This window comes from Oncorhynchus nerka, linkage group LG6, assembly GCF_034236695.1.
Source record: "Oncorhynchus nerka isolate Pitt River linkage group LG6, Oner_Uvic_2.0, whole genome shotgun sequence".
NCBI classification, from domain to species: Eukaryota; Metazoa; Chordata; class Actinopteri; order Salmoniformes; family Salmonidae; genus Oncorhynchus; species Oncorhynchus nerka.
Window position 1 is genome coordinate 68189249 of NC_088401.1, and position 15365 is coordinate 68204613.

At 45.5% G+C, this 15365-nt stretch overlaps 1 protein-coding gene across 1 annotated transcript in view; it reads left to right on the forward strand.

Moving 5' to 3' along the window:
- Positions 1–15365, forward strand: part of LOC115130060 (ecto-NOX disulfide-thiol exchanger 2-like) — a 203399-nt gene that overhangs the window by 24057 nt on the left and 163977 nt on the right. The window lies entirely within an intron of this gene.

A 15365-nucleotide genomic window follows, 5' to 3' on the forward strand; every position in this document is an offset into this window, starting at 1 on the left:
ACCTTACTGTTGCATTTAACACATTCTTAAGGCAGGAACACACCAATAGCATTTGCTGGTATGATCAGAGTACAGGCTGTAACATGTAGAATAGTGACTTTTATTTGTTGTCAGTCAGACTAAAAAAACAGTGCGCCAAAAAAACAGCTGACAACGGCAGATCAACATTTGGTGTGGTCCTATACTCTAAACATTTTAACTGACATGACAAATATGAATGCACCCTTCCCCCGTCTACCTTCAATCAAATGTATTTATAAAGTGATGTACAGAAAGACAGCCTTAAACCCCAAACAGCAAGCAATGCAGAAAAACAGTGGCTAGGAAAAACTCCCTAGAAAAGCCAGAACCTAAGAAGAAGCCTAGAGAGGAACCAGGCTCTGAGGGGTGGCCAGTCCTCTTCTGGCTGTGCCGCGTGGAGATCATAAAAGAACATGGTCAAGATGTTCAAACATTCATAGATGACCAGCATGTTCAGATAATAATAATCACAGTGGTTGTAGAGGGTGCATCAGGTCAGCACCTCACGAATAAATGTCAGTTGGCTTTTCATAGCCGATCATTCAGTTGGAGACAGCAGGTGAGGTAGAGAGATAGTCCAAAACAGCAGGTCCGGGACAGGTAGCATGTCCAGGGAACAGGTTCCATAGCCGCAGGCAGATCAGTTGAAACTGGAGCAGCAGCATGACCAGGTGGACTGGAGACAGCAAGGAGTCATCAGGTCAGGTAGTCCTGAGGCATGGTCCTAGGACTCAGGTCCTCCGATAGAAAGAGAGAGAGAAAGAGAGAACTAGAGAGAGAGAGAACTAGAGAGAGAGAATTAGAGGGAGCATACTTAAATTCACACAGGACACCGGATAAGACAGGAGAAATTCTCCAGATACAACAGACTGACCCTAGCCCCCCGACACAAACTATTGCAGCATAAATACTGGAGGCTGAGACAAGAGGGGTCGGGAGACACTGTGGCCCTGTCCGATGATACCCCCAGACAGGGCCAAACAGGCTTGGATGAAACCCCATCCACTTTGCCAAAGCACAGGCCCCACACCACTAGAGGGATATCTTCAACCACCAACCTACTACCCTGAGACAAGCTCGAGTATAGCCCACAAAGATCTCCCATGTGTGAACCCGAGGGGGGTGCCAACCCGGACAGGAAGATCACGTCAGTGACTCAACCCACTCAAATGACGCACCCCTCCTAGGGATGGCAAGGAAGAACACCAGTAAGCAAGTGACTCAGCACACGTAATAGAGTTAGCAGCAAAGCAGGGAGGTTCCTTGCTCCAGTGCCTTTCCGTTCACCTTCACACCCCTGGGCCAGACTACACTGAATAATAGGACCTACTGAAGAGATGAGTCTTCAATAAAGACTTTAAGGTCGAGACCGAGTCTGCGTCTCCCACATGGATAGGCAGACCATTCCATAAAATTGAGCTCTATAGGAGAAAGATCTGCCTCCAACTGTTTGCTTAGAAATTCTAGGGGCAGTAAGGATGCTTGCGTCTTGTGACCGTAGCGTACGTGTAGGTATGTACGGCAAGACCAAATCGGAAAGATGGTTAGGAGCAAGTCCGTGTAATTTTTTTATTTTATTTTTATTTCACCTTTATTTAACCAGGTAGGCTAGTTGAGAAGAAGTTCTCATTTACAACTGTGACCTGGCCAACACAAAGCAAAGCAGTGCAACAAACACAGAGTTACACATGGAATAAACAAACGTACAGTCAATAACACAATAGAAAGGTCTATATACAGTGTGTGCAAATGTAGTAAGATTAGGGAGGTAAGGCAATAAATAAGCCATAGTGGGAAATAATTACAATTTAGCAATTGAACACAGGAGTGATAGATGTGCAGAAGATGAATGTGCAAGTAGAGATACTAGGGTGCAAAGGAGCAAAAAATACATAACAATATGGGGATGGGGTAGTTGGGTGGGCTATTTACAGATGGACTGTGAACAGGTGCAATGATCGGTAAGCTGCTCTGATAGCTGATGCTTAAAGTTAGTGAGGGGCATATAAGACTCCAGCTTCAGTGATTTTTGCAATTCATTCCAGTCATTGGCAGCAGAGAACTGGAAGGAAAGGCAGCCTAACGAGGAGTTGGCATTGAGGATGACCAGTAAGGTATACCTTCTGGAGCGCATGCTACGGGTGGATGCTGCTATGTTGACCAGTGAGCTGAGATAAGGTGGGGCTTTACCTAGCAAAGACTTATAGATTACCTGAAGCCAGTGGGTTTGGCGACGAATATGAAGCGAGGACCAGCCAATGAGATCATACAGGTTGCAGTGGTTGGTATTATATGGGGCTTTGGTGACAAAACAAATGGCACTGTGATAGGAAATTGGACGTAGTCTGAGTAGAGTGTTGGAGGCTATTTTGTAAATGACATCGCCGAAGTCGAGGATTGGTAGGATAGTCAGTTTTACGAGGGTATGTTTGGCAGCATGAGTGACGGATGCTTCGTTGCAAAATAGGAAGCCGATTCTAGATTTGATTTTGGATTGGAGATGCTTAATGCGAGGAGAGAGTTTACAGTCTACCCAGACACCTAGGTATTTGTAGTTGTGAGAACCGTCCAGAGTAGTGATGCTAGACGGGCGGGTGGGTGTGGACAGAGAATGGTTGAGGAGCATGCATTTAGTTTTACTTGCATTTAAGAGCAGTTGGAGGCCACAGAAGGAGTGTTGTATGACATTGAAGCTCATCTGGAGGTTGGTTAACATAGTGTCCAAAGAAGGGCCAGAAGTATACAGAATGGTGTTGTCTGCGCCGGGTTGGATCAGAGAATCACCAGCAGCAAGAGCGACATCATTGATGTATACAGAGAAGAGAGTCGGCCCGAGAATTGAATCCTGAGGGACCCCATAGAGACTGCCAGAGGTCCGGACAACAGGCCCTTCGGTTTGACACACTGAACTCTATCTGAGAAGTAGTTGGTGAACCAGGCGAGGCAGTCATTTGAGAAACCAAGGATGTTGAATTTACTGATAAGAATGTGATGATTGACAGAGTCAAAATCCTTGGCCAGGTCGATGAAGACGGCTGCACAGTGTTGTCTCTTATCGATGGCAGTTATGACATCATTCAGGACCTTGAGCGTGGCTGAGGTGCACCCATGACCAGCTCGGAAACCAGATTGCATAGCGGAGAAGGTACGGTGGGATTCGAAATGGTCGGTGATCTGTTTGTTAACTTGTCTTTCGAAGACTTTAGAAAGGCAGGCTAGGACAGATTTCATTGTTATTTTTGTATTTTACCCTTTATTTAACCAGGTAAGCTAGTTGAGAACAAGTTCTCATTTACAACTGCGACCTGGCCAAGATGATAAAACAAAGCAGTGCGACACGAACAACAACACAGAGTTACACATGGAATAAATAAGCGTACAGTCAATTAGACAATATAAAAAAAGAAAGTCTATATACAGTGTGTGCAAATGGCGTGAGGAGGTAGGCAATAAATAGGCAATTAAAACAAAATGCGGATGAGGTAGGTAGATTGGGTGGGCTATTTACAGATGGACTATGTACAGCTGCAGCGATCAGTTAGCTGCTCAGATAGCTGTTGTTTAAAAAGTTAGTGAGGGAAATATCAGTCTTCATCAATTTTTGCAATTCGTTCCAGTCACTGGCAGCAGAGAACTGGAAGGAAAGGCGGCCAAACGAGGTGTTGACTTTGGGGATGACCAGTGAGATATACCTGCTGGAGAGCGTACTACGGGTGGGTGTTGTTCTCCTGACCAGTGAGCTGAGATAAGGCAGAGCTTTACCTAGCATAGACTTATGGATGATCTGGAGCCAAATGGGTCTGGCGGCCAATATGTAACGACGGCCAGCCAACTAGAGCATACAGGTCGCAGTGGTGGGTGGTATAAGGGGCTTTGGTGACAAAATGGATGGCACTGTGATAGACTGCATCCAGTTTGCTGAGTAGAGTATTGGATGCTATTTTGTAGATGACATCGCCAAAGTCGAGGATCGGTAGGATAGTCAGTTTTACTAGGGTAAGTTTTGCGGCTAGAGTGAAGGAGGCTTTGTTGCGAAATAGAAAGCCGATTCTAGATTTAATTTTGGATTGGAGATGTTTAAGTCTGGAAGGAGAGTTCACAGTCTAGCCACACACCTAGGTATTTGTAGTTGTCCACATATTCTAGGTCTGTATAGGTCTGTAACAGTTTGTGTCTAGAGTGTCTCCCCCTTTGAAGAGGGGGATGACTGTGGCAGCTTTCCAATCTTTTGGGATCTTAGACGATACAAAAGAGAGGTTGAACATGCTAGCAATAGGGGTTGCAACAATTGTGGTGGATAATTTAAGAAAGATTGTCTAGCCCAGCTGATTTGTAGGGGTCCAGATTTTGCAGCTCTTTCAGAACATCAGCTATCTGGATTTGTGTGGGGAGGCTTGGCCAAGTTGCTGTGGGGGATGCAGATCTGTTGACCAGGGTAGGGGTAGCCAGGTGGAAAGCATAGCCAGCCGTTGAAAAATGCTTATTGAAATTCTCGATTATCATAGATTTATTGGTAGTGACAGTGTTTCCGAGCCTCAGTGCAGTGGGCAGCTGGGAGGAGGTGCTCTTATCTCCATGGACTTTACTGTGTCCCAGAACTTTTTGGAGTGTGTGCTACAGGATGCAAAATTCTGTTTGAAAAAGATAGCCTTTGCTTTCCTAACTGACTGTGTATGTTGGTTCTTAACCTCTTTGAAAAGTTCCATATCGCGGGGGCTATGCAATGCTAATGCAGTACGCCACAGGATGTTTTTGTGCTGGTCAAGGGCAGTCAACCCTGGAGTGAACCAAGGGCTATATCTGTTCTTAGTTGTACATTTTTTGAATGGGCATTGCTCATTTAAGGTGGTGAGGAAAGCACTTTTAAAGATTAACCAGGCATCCTCTACTGACGGAATGAGGTCAATATCCTTCCAGGATACCCGGGCCAGTTCGATTAGAAAGGCCTGCTTGCTGAAGTGTTTTAGGGAGTGTTTGATAGTGATGAGGGGTGTTCATTTGACCGCGGAACCATTACGGAACCAGGCAAGGAGGCAGTGGTCGCTGAGATCCTGGTTGAAGACAGCAGAGGTGTATTTAGAGGGCAGGTTGGTCAGGATGATATCTATGAGGGTGCCCGTGTTTACGGATTTAGGGTTGTACCTGGTAGATTCCATGATCATTTGTGTGAGATGGGGGGCATCTAGCTTAGATTGCAGGACGGCCAGGGTGCTAAACATATCCCAGTTTAGGTCACCTAACTGTACAAACTCTGAAGATAGATAGGGGGAAATCAATTCACATATGGTGTCCAGGGCACAGCTGGGGGCTGAGGGGGTCTATAACAAGCGGCAACAGTGAGAGACTTATTTCTGGAAAGGTGGATTTTTAAAAGAAGATGCTCAAACTGTTTGGGCATAGACCTGGATAGCATGACAGAACTCTGCAGGCTAACTCCACACCCTTAGGCAGTTCTATCTTGGTAGAAAATGTTGTAGTTGCGGATGGAAATTTCAGAATTTTTGGTGGCCTTCCCTAGCCAGGATTCAGACATGGCTAGGACATCAGGGTTGGCGGAGTGTGCTTAAGCAGTGAATAAAACAAACTTAGGGAGGAGGCTTCTGATGTTAACATGCATGAAGCCAAGGCTTTTACGGTTACAGAAGTCAACAAATGATAGCGGCTGGGGAATAGGAGTGGAACTGAGGGCTACAGGGCCTGGGTTAACCTCTACATCACCAGAAGAACAGAGGAGGAGTAGGATATGGGTACGGCTAAAGGCTATAAGAACTGGTCGTCTAATGCATTGGGGACAGAGAATAAAAGGAGCAGATTTCTGGGCGTGGTAGAATAGATTCAAGGCATAATGTACAGACAAGGGTATGGTAGGATGTAAGTACAGTGTCGGTAAACCTAGGCGTTGAGTGACAATGAGAGAGGTTTCGTCTCTGGAGGCACCAGTTAAGCCAGGTGAGGTCTCTGCATGTGTGTGGGTTGGGACAAAAGAACTAAGGCATTTTAAGCGGGACTCAGGGCTCTACAGCAAAATAAAACAATAACTAGCCAAGACAGCGGTAGACAAGACATATTGACATTAGAGAGGGGCAAAAAGCAATCACAAGTGTTGATCAGGAGGGCTAAGACAACAATGGGTAAATGGCGATGAATGGGCAGAGCGGGTCAGTTAGGTACATACAGGACCTGAGTTCGAGGCTGGGGCCGACAGGTAAACAAAATGAGGTACCGTGTTATTGAAACAGTCCAGGGAGCATCAGTTGTGTAGCCGAGTGATCATAGGGTCAAAAGAGCAGCAATAGGTGAGTCAGGGTGCCGTTCGGTAGTCACTACTACGCTAGGCGAGCAGGGGACACAGCGTTCAGAAAAGCTAGCGGACCGGGGCTAGTAGATGGTTCTTCGGCGACATCGTAACAGAATAGCCTGTTGAGACCCATCGGGCGATCACGTCGGCAGTCCAGTCATGATGTATCGGCGGGGCTTCGTGTCAACAATAAAGGGTCCAGGCCAATTGGCATAGGAGTTATTGTAACCCTAGAATTAGTTGGTGTATCAAATCAAATCAAATGTATTTATATAGCCCTTCGTACATCAGCTGATATCTCAAAGTGCTGTACAGAAACCCAGCCTAAAACCCCAAACAGCAAGCAATGCAGGTGTAGAAGCATGGTATATGGTCCTAGCTCGAGGCTAGCTCAAGGCTAGCTGGTACTTGCATGGGGACAGAGGCGTTAGCTAACAGTAGCCACTTGTTTGCAGCTAGCTAGCTGTGATGATCCGGTGTAATGATCCAGAGCAGCAGGAATCCAGTGATATGGTAGAGAGAAGCAGTCCGACATGCTCTGGGTTGATATCGAGCTGTGCAGACTGGCAGGTGTTGTCCGAGCTAAGGCTGGCTGATGACCGGGAAAAAGGTGAAGACCTCTAGCCGTGGCTAACAAAGACTAGTAGCTAGTTAGCTGGCTAGCTCCTGATGGAAGTTTCAGTTATAAGGAATAAAAATAGCAGATCCGTACCACATTGGGTGGGTTGCAGGAAAGTATATTTAGTTCGTAGATAGAAAGTGAGACTAAGCTATATTTGAAAAAGACTGGCTATTTATAAGACACGGGAACAAGACAAATACAAATACACATGTCCTACTGCAACGCCATCTTGGAATTTTAGTAAGGCTTTTAGTAATGCTTTGTAGGTTAGCAGTAAAACCTTGAAATCAGCCCTAGCCTTAACAGGAAGCCAGTGTAGAGAGGCTAGCACTGGAGTAATTTGGTCACATTTTGGGGTTCTAGTCAAGATTCTAGCAGCCGTGTTTAGCACTAACTGAAGTTTATTTAGTACTTTATCCGGTAGCCGGAAAGTAGAGCATTGCAGTAGTCTATTCTAGAAGTGACAAAAGCATGGATACATTTTCTACATCATTTTTGGACAGAAAGTTTCAGATCTTTGCAATGTTAAGAAGATGGAAAAAAGCCATCCTTTGAAATATTCTTGATATGTTCGTCAAAACAGAGTAACACCGAGGTCCTTCACAGTTTTATTTGTGATGACTGTACAGCCATCTTGATTAATTGTCAGATCCAACAGAAGATCTTTTTTTTTCTTGAGACCTAGAACTAGCATCTCTGTTTTGTACGAATTTAAATGTTAAAAATATTGCCTCAATCCACTTCTTTATGTCGGAAACATAAGCTTCCAGGGAGGGCAATTTTGGGGCTTCACCATGTTTCATTGAAATGTACAGCTGTCATCGTCCCCATAGCAGTGAAAGTTAACATTATGTTTCCGAATGACATCACCAAGAGGTGAAATATATAGTGAACGGAACCTTGAGGATCACCGAAATGTACAGTTGATTAGTTAGAAGACAAACCCTCAACAGAGACAAACTGATATCTTTCTGATATCTATCTTTCTGACAGATAAGATCTAAACCAGGCCAGAACTTGTCCGTGTAGACCAATTTGGGTTTCCAATCTCTCCAAAAGAATGTGGTGATCGATGGAATCAAAAGCAGCACTAAGGTCTAGGAGCACGAGGAGAGATGCAGGAGCCTTGGTCTGATGCCATTAAAAGGTAATTTACTACCTTCACTGGTGCAGTCGCAGTGCTACCTTCTCTATTACCTGAGTGCTGACTATGACTGAAACCAGCTCAGGGTTCATCTCTCTCCTCACAGTTCATTTATGCAGCCATAAGCCTTCTCTTCCTCTCTCCTGCATTGTAAATGTCAATATTGACTCCAGTGATCTGGTCTAAAATGCAAGGGAATGAAAAGGTGTCAAGGTCTCTGTGTAACTGATCTGGCCCAGTGAAGTTCTGCAGGGCCTTATCATCTCCACATTACAATTCTGACAGCTTATAAACTCTCCAGCCTAGCAGTAGGTGTTATGGGTACACACACATTCTAAACAGATGCACACATGCACGCCCGCCCACCCACCCACCCAAACACAAACACACACCTCACAGACACACATGGATAGCACCAGACAGCTAAAAAGCCGCTCAGGAATGGATTGTTTGACACTGTTGCTTGTGTGAGACTCACTGGATATAGAGGGAGAAACGGATCTACGTTCACATCTCCTCAGAGAGAAAGAAAGAGCGAGAGAGGGAGAGGGAAGGGGGAATAGAGAGAGAGGTGGAGAGGGAGAGAAGGTGGAGAAAGAGATAAAGAGGGGGAGAGAGAGAGATGGGGGAGGGAGGGAGACAGGGCGTGGGGGAAAAGAGAGGGAGATGGAGGGAGAGAGAAAGCGAGAGAGAGAGGTAGAGAGAGGGAGATAGGGGAAGAGAGAGATATGGGGAGGGAAGGGGAAAGAGAGGCTTGTGAGTGTAGTGATTACTGTACATTATTTGTTTATTTTACTTTTGTTTATTATCTAGTTCACTTGCTTTGGCAATGTAAACATTGTTTCACATGCCAATAAAGCCCCTTAAATTGAAATGTAATTGAATCGAGAGAAGAGAGAGGGGGGTTGGATGGGGAGGGAGGGGGAAGAGAGATGGAGAGAGGGAGGGAAACAGAAAGGGAGCTGGGGTGAGAGAGGATGAGAGACAAAGCGAGGGGGTTGAGAGAAGGGGAGAGAGAGCGAGAGAGAGAACGGATGAGAGCGAGAGAGAGGGAGGGAAGCTCCATCTATAATAGGAGGAGCGACCTCTGTGAAGACAGAGCCTCCATCTGTAATAGGAGGAGTGACCTCTGTGAAGACAGAGCCTCCATCTGTAATAGGAGTGACCTCTGTGAAGACAGAGCCTCCATCTGTAATAGGAGGAGTGACCTCTGCAAAAACAAGACACTGTGGTGTGTAAAACATGCCAGGCTGCAGGTTTGATTCCTCCTCCGTCTCTCCTCACAACCCGGGGGGGCTCACTCTGCTGGGCGTTCACGGGCTGAGCACCATGACGATGATCGCCCAAGTACAGGTAATTAGTGGAGTGTGCCAACCAGCCATGCAGGCCACATAAAGGGAGCACCGTGGCATACTGTGAGGGAAGACCGAGAGACAGACACGGAGCAGAACCTGAGAAGGACTGAGTAAAACCTCCATTATTTTGTTATGTTTATTTTATACCTGGTGCGCCTGACCAAGGGCTGCCTACTGACCGACATACCGTCCCTCCCGATAATCGATAAGGTCATCCTGGATTGGTACCTATGGGCCCTGCCATACGAGATGAGGAAGGCGGCGAGCATGCAGAACCCCCAGAACCTGGAGGAATTGCTGGCCGTGGTGGAAACCCACCAGAACACCCAGGACCTGCTAAAAGGAGCCCGGGCGGAGAGAGTGGATGCGGGGAGGAGTAAGAAATGCATCTAGAGAGGCGAGGGCCTGAAGGGGGCCCGGACGGAACCAGCCAAGGCCGTGAAGCAGGAGGGCGACCCGAACCGACGAGGACATCTGCTGCTGGACCTAGATCAGAGGAGCTGCTCCCTGGTGAGACAAAACTGTGACTTGTCAGTGAAGAGCACTTTTTGCCAGTCCTGTCTGGTCCAGCGACAGTGGTTTTGTGCCCATAGGCAACATTGTTGCCGGTAATGTCTGGTGAGGACCTGCCTTAATTAAAGCAGGCCTACAAGCCCTCAGTCCAGCCTCTCTCAACCTATTTTGGACAGTCTGAGCACTGATTGAGGGATTGTGCGTTCCTGGTGTACCTGTCCCGCAGATGTGATGTTGGGATGTACCGATCCTGTGCAGGTGTTACACATGGTCTGCCGCTGTGAGGACGATCAGTTGTCCGTCCTGTCTCACTGTAGCGCTGTCTTAGGCGTCTCACAGTACGGACATTGCAATTTATTGCCCTGGCCACATTTTCAGTCCTCATGTATCCTTGCAGCATGCCTAAGGCACGTTCATGCAAATGAGCAGGGACCCTGGGCATCTTTTTTTGGTCTTTTTCCAGAGTCAGTAGAAAGGTCTCGTTAGTGTCCTAAGGTTTCATAACTGTGACCTTAATTGCCTACCGTCTGTAAGCTGTTAGTGTCTTAACGATGCATGTTCATTAATTGTTTATGGGTCATTGAACAAGCATGGGAAACAGTGTTTAAACCCTTTACAATGAAGATCTGTGAAGTTATTTGGATTTTTAAGAATTATCTTTGAAAGACAGGGTCCTGAAAAAGGGATGTTTATTTTTTTTGCAGAGTTTAATTTGATACTTGTATCAGCAAAGAACAATAAATAATACCAAGGTAAACTGTAGCTGCAGCAAAGCTCAGTGAAACCAATGTAAAAAGAACAAACTGACATTGGTGTTTGCAGTTACTATTTTTTTCCCTAGGTTTCACTAACATTTTCCAGTTACTGCAAACATGACCCCCCCATTTTCTCCAAAACACAACACAGTGGACAGGACATTTGTCCAGATGATAAAGCATGTATTTCATGTATCAAGTGTAAATAACTCATTTTTGACCAACTGTGCAGTTACTGCTCTTTTGCTTGTTAGGGCAGTACAACATACAGTCTTAGACATTGCCTGTCTTTGATCGAACGATATTTCTATGAAAATTCAGCATTTTATGCCGTGAGAATAACATATTACATTTTAAGTACATTTGAGTGTGTGTGTGTGTGTGTGTGTGTGTGTGTGTGTGTGTGTGTGTGTGTGTGTGTGTGTGTGTGTGTGTGTGTGTGTGTGTGTGTGTGTGCGTGTGTGACAGCAAAACCAAATGTGTGTGTGTGTGCGTGTGTGTGTGACAGCAAAACCAAAATGTGTGTGTGTGTGCGTGTGTGACAGCAAAACCAAATGTGTGTGTGAGAGAGGCAATGAACGGACCCACTGGGCAAAAACTGGTTGAATCAACATTGTTTCCATGGTCATTTCAACCCAAAAACACAATGTAATGATGTTGAATTAACGTGAATAACAAATTAGATTTGCAAATTTCCTCTTTTTTTTGCCCAACTGTTAATGTATATTCAATTACATGGTGAGTTTTTGTGTTGATTTCACAATGAATTCACGTTAGTTGACAACTCAAACAAATGTAAATCAAAACTAGACGTTGAAGTGACGTCCGTGCTCGGTGGGGAGCTCTTTATACTGTAGCACAAAAGAGCTTGGGTTTTATTGTATAATGGCGGGCAAAGTTTTAAATGGAGTTGGTTGAAAGTGACAACTAACCCCACATTACATGTGACAACACCCCCCCCCCCCACACACACACACTTGGAACAGTGGGTTAACTGCCTGTTCAGGGGCAGAAGTCCAACACTCTAGTCCAACACTCTAACCACTAGGCTACCCTGCCGCCGTGTATGAGCAAGGAGGCCAACAAACATGACTCCGTTACACCAACTCTGTCAGGAGGAATGGGTTAAAATTCACCCAATTTATTGTGGAAGGCTACCCGACACATTTGACCCAAGTTAAAATCAATTTAAAAGCAATGCTACCAAATACTAATTTAGTGTATGTAAAATTCTGACCCACTGGGAATGTGATGAAAGTAATAAAAGCTTAAATAAATAATTCTCTCTTCTATTATTCTGACATTTCACATTCTTAAAATAAAGTGGGGATCCTAACTGATTTAAGAATTGTTACTAGTATTAAATGTCAGGATTTTTTCCCTCATTTTGTCTGTCATAGTTGAAGTGTACCTATGATGAAAATTACAGGCCTCTCTCATCTTTTTAAGTGGGAGAACTTTCACAATTGGTGGCTGACTAAATACTTTTTTGCCCCACTGTATATACACACACCTCAATGTTTTGGCATGCTGACATGAATTGACGGTTGGATGAGTTCTTTCAAAGAATTTACTAATTTAAAAAATAAATCTCCCCAATTTTGTGATTACTACCTTGTCTCATCTCTGCATCTCCCCAATGGGCTTAGGAGAGGCGAAGGTCGAGTCATAAATCCTCCAAAACATGACCCGCCAAGCTGCGCTTCTTAAGACCTTCTCGCTTAACCCGGAAGCTAGCTGTACCAATGTGTCGGAGGAAACACTGTTCAACTGACGACCGGAGTCAGCTTGCAGGCACCTGGCCAGCCACAAGGAGTCACTAGAGCGTGATGAGCCATGTAAAGCCCCCCCTCGGCCAAACCCTATCCTAACCCGACTGAAGCTGGGCTAATTGTGCACCGCCCTATGGGACATCCTGTTGTAGTGACGCCGCAACACTGCCTTAGACCGCTGCGCCACTCGGAGGCCAATTATGTTTGGGAGTAATTATCACTGTGACAACCAACCCATGAGACAACCAACCCCAGTCTCCCCAAAAGTGTATTTTAAGATGAAGATATGCACTTCATATTTGTGTTTTGAGGTCTCCTGTGACCTTCAGACTGTCCTTAGACTGTCTCGCTCAGAGAAAAACACTTACTGGGATCGCTCCTTTAATACCTCCTCTTGGGGAAAAGTTTCTGTCTAGGGACTTTTTCAAAGAAAACTCACTTGTCAGATTTGGGAAGAATCAATTTCAGCCTAAACTAAAACCAAAGTTCTTTGTCTTGTGGTGCTTTGGGAATCCAGGTTCCTTCAATAAACAGAACACAGTCTGGAGTCGCTACCCCTTAAGCACACAATGCTTTCATGTTGTGTGTGTTTTCATGGTATGTGTCTTCCTTCAGTGTGTGTTCAGTATCTGTCTTCACTGTGTGTGTTCACTGTGTGTCTTCAGTGTGTGTCTTCACTGTGTGTGTTCAGTGTGTGCGCTGTCACAGGATGACACCTCTCAAAGTAGAGAGAAAATCAAATGAGAAAATGTCACTGTCCACATTACCTTTAAAACTCTGCTCTCCTGTACATCATCTACATATGACTCTGTTCCACTTTACCTTCAAAAAGATATTCAATATTAACTTTGTTGTCTTGTTCCATTTTACCTTTAGAACCCTGTTCCACTTTACCTTTAGCACCATATTCCCCATTACCTTTAGAGCCTTGTTCAACTTTACCTCCAGAATCCTGTTCCACTTTACCTTTAGCACCATATTCCCCATTACCTTTAGAGCCTTGTTCAACTTTACCTCCAGAATCCTGTTCCACTTTACATTTATAATCCTGTTTACTCTGTTCCACTATACCTTTAGAATCCTGTTTGTCTTTACCTCTACAATTTTGTTCTACTATCTTTAGAACCCTGTTCCACTCTACCTTGAGAATCCTGTTTGTCTTTAACTTTAGAACCCTGTTCCACTTTACCTTCAGAATCCTGTTTGTCTTTAACTTTAAAACCCTGTTCCACTTTACCTTCAGAATCCTGTTTGTCTTCAACTTTAGAACCATGTTCCACTATATCTTTAGAATCCTGTTTGTCTTCAACTTTAGAACCATGTTCCACTATATCTTTAGAATCCTGTTTGTCTTTACCTCTAGAACCCTGTATGTCTTTTAATTTAGAACCCGGTTCCACTTTACATATAAATCAAATCAAATCACATTGGTTGCATACAAATATTTAGCAAGCATTTCGCTTCCACAAGAAATTATTGTGGAAAAATCGCCTTGAGTTCGTCTATTTTATTGTCTAGAGACTGAACATTTGCGAGTAATATACTCAGAAGTGGTGGATGGTGTGCCCGCCTCCTGAGTGGGACTAGAAGTCTACTCCGAATACCTCCTCTCCTGAGGCGTCTTGAAGCAGCCTCTGGGATAAGTGGAATAGTCTTGGGGGGTACGAACAAAGGATACAATTCAGGAAAGTCATATTTATGGTCAAAATGCTGGTGAGTTACCTCTGCTCTAATATCCAAAATATATTTCTGGCTGTATGTAATAATGCAAAAAACATTCTGAGCTAATAATGTGAGATATAACACACACACACACAAAATACATACTGCATAGTCGCTTAGGAGCCAGGAACCAGGTGACCATGTCTATTGGAACCATCTTCAGAGCGGGACTGAGGATGGGGTTGGGGCCGGTTAGATAGGGCTGAGGAAGGGGTTGGGACTGGTTAGATAGGGCTGAGGAAGGGGTTGGGGCTGATTAGTTAGGGCTGAGGATGGGGTTGGGGTTGTTTAGATTGGGCTCAGGATGGGGTTGGGGTTGGTTAGTTAGGGCTGAGGATGAGGTTGGGGTTGGTTAGTTAGGGCTGAGGATGGGGTTGGGGCTGGTTAGATAGGCCTGCGGATGGGGTTGGGGCGGGTTAGATAGGCCTGAGGATGAGGTTGGGGCTGGTTAGTTAGTGCTGAGGATGGGGTTGGGGATGGTTAGATAGGCCTGAGGATGGGGTTGGGACTGGTTAGATAGGCCTGAGGATGGGGTTGGGGATGGTTAGATAGGGCTGAGGATGGGGTTGGGGATGGTTAGATAGGGCTGAGGATGGGGTTGGGGATGGTTAGATAGGCCTGAGGATGGGGCTGATTAGATAGGGCTGAGGATGGGGCTGATTAGATAGGGCTGAGGATGGGGTTGGGGCTGGTTAGATAGGGCTGAGGATGGTTAGATAGGCCTGAGGATGGGGTTGGGGATGGTTAGATAGGGCTGAGGATGGGGTTGGGGCTGGTTAGATATGGCTGATGATGGAGTTGGGGCTGGTTAGATAGGGCTGAGGATGGGGCTGATTAGATAGGGCTGAGGATGGGGCTGGTTATATAGGGTTGAGGATGGGGCTGGTTAGATAGGGCTGAGGATGGGTTTGGGGATGGTTGGATAGGGCTGAGGATGGGGTTGGGATGGTTAGATAGGGCTGAGGATGGGGTTGGGGATGGTTAGATAGGGCTGAGGATGGGGTTGGGGATGGTTAGATAGGCCTGAGGATGGGGTTGGGGCTGGTTAGATAGGCCTGAGGATGGGGTTGGGGCTAGTTAGATAGGGCTGAGGATGGGGTTGGGGCTGGTTAGATAGGGCTAAGGATGGGATTGGTAAATTAGGCCTAAGGATGGGATTGGTT